Source organism: Mirounga leonina, unplaced genomic scaffold, assembly GCF_011800145.1.
Source record: "Mirounga leonina isolate KUSES-001 unplaced genomic scaffold, KU_Mleo_1.0 Mir_493, whole genome shotgun sequence".
NCBI lineage: Eukaryota > Metazoa > Chordata > Mammalia > Carnivora > Phocidae > Mirounga > Mirounga leonina.
In genome coordinates, this window is record NW_023270780.1 from 1420601 (window position 1) to 1422448 (window position 1848).

Here is a 1848-nt window from a genome sequence, read left to right on the forward strand (position 1 = left end):
CCTACTACCCTCAAATCGGAATCCTTTCCAAGGAGCTTCCAAGAGCTAGAACACAAACCCCGGCCAACGGTTCCCAGAGTCCTTAGCTCCCTTTCCCTTTTTACAAATACACTCTCGGGGCTAACACCTGCTGAGGCGCATCGCGCGGCCCCCGCGAGAGGTGCCCGTTGAGGCGGAACCGCGAGGCGCCGGCGGGAGGAGCGCAGGCCGCGGCGGCGGACCCCGCGGACCGACTCGGTTGCTGGAGTGCGGTGCGGCGGCGCGAGCGAGGGGTCTCTGGCCCCAGCTCCCCTCGCGTCCACGCGGGTCCCTCTCCACCAGCCTCCGCCTTCCTTGGGCCGCCGAGGCCGCCCCGGCCACCGGGGTGTCTGCCGGGCTCCGTGGTGAGACGCGGCCCCGCGGCCGACCCAAGGTCCAGCACGGGCCTCCGTGACCTGGTGGCTCTTTGGGTCCCGTGGGTCCTCCAGGGGAAAGGCTGAAAGTAACTGGGGTCTTAGGTCCAAATAGTCTAAACCGCAAAGCCCGCGGAGACACTCCCCCTTTCAAAGACAGTGGTTGTTGAATGCAAGCACTGCAGGAGTAGCAACCAAAACTCCTAAACCATGCTATTTGCCTATGCAGTTACTTTTGTGGGATAAAAATATGAAAACCCCAGAAAAATGAAAGCAGAAGACCGGATGCATTGGCCGGGAATCGAACCCGGGTCTCCCGCGTGGGAGGCGAGAATTCTACCATTGAACCACCAATGCCTGCTTCGCTGACCTCCTACAGGTGGGATCTAGGCGAAGTATCCAAAAAGGTTTGACAATAGTTCAAAACAGGCTTTTTAGAGTGCTGGCTAATACCTAATAAAGGCACCCAAACCAAAGGTTTTTATAGGAAACTTACACTAGGCAAAACTATAAATATCAAAATACCTGATTTGTCTGATCAAACTCTTAACTCTTAAAAGGGCTCTTTCCAACTGCGTAACAGACTCCAATAGAAAAACATAAGAAATTCATCTAGGTTCCTTGTTTCTGTTCCTAAATCTTCAATTGTCAACCTCAAACTGTTGTCTTAGTGGTTCTGGGAAGGTAACCTAACTTGTAGGTTAGGTGAGTAAAATTCTAATCCAGGGAAGAAATAAGAATTGGAACCAGAATTAGTATCAGATGGAAAAGAGGGGAAAGAACAGAATCAAGTTCAATAGAATGAAGAAATAAATTCTGGTCCATGGAGTTAGTTCTTTGTAACTTTAAAAATTTTTCTATTTTATTTTTTTGGTAAAAGAGTAATGATCAATCTTGTAATCATTATAATGTGTCTGTTTTTTTTAAGGTGTATAAAACATTTGAATGGATATATGATATGAAAAGATTAAGTTTGGGAATCAGTGTTTGGGAGAATCCAATTTCCCAAATGAATAGGCTTTGATTTACTAGCTGTATGATGAGTAGACTATTTTAAAGAAATACTTTAACGTTGAAATATTAACATAGAGGTCTTTTGTTGAAGTTCAAATAATGGAGGATTTCTGTCTTCAGTTTTCCCTGGGGAAATTAAACTGAAGAAGGGAACCTGGAGAGCTCACCCACATGTTGGGACTAGGAGTCATTATGACTTTTTGAAGGACAAGAGCCACAGAGATGGAATGATGCCTCTCTTGAAAGCAAGCTAAGTGGAGGCTGAGTCAAACTTGAGCTCAATAAGGAATACCACCATCATCTCAACCTTGAAGAGTTTTGGCTCGGTCTGCCCTCTTCGCAACACCCAAGACACACACCAGCTCTGGCCACCACGCTTTCAATTACACCTACCTCAACCAGATGTACATTTATTCCCATATCTCTTTTGAAACTACAAACC

At 46.9% G+C, this 1848-nt stretch overlaps 1 non-coding gene across 1 annotated transcript; it reads right to left on the bottom strand.

Annotated features, from left to right (window-relative positions):
• Positions 1–678: 678 nt before the first annotated feature.
• Positions 679–749, bottom strand: TRNAG-CCC. Its single transcript has one exon. It is a non-coding gene; the product is annotated as a tRNA-Gly (tRNA).
• Between the last annotated feature and the right edge of the window lie 1099 nt (positions 750–1848).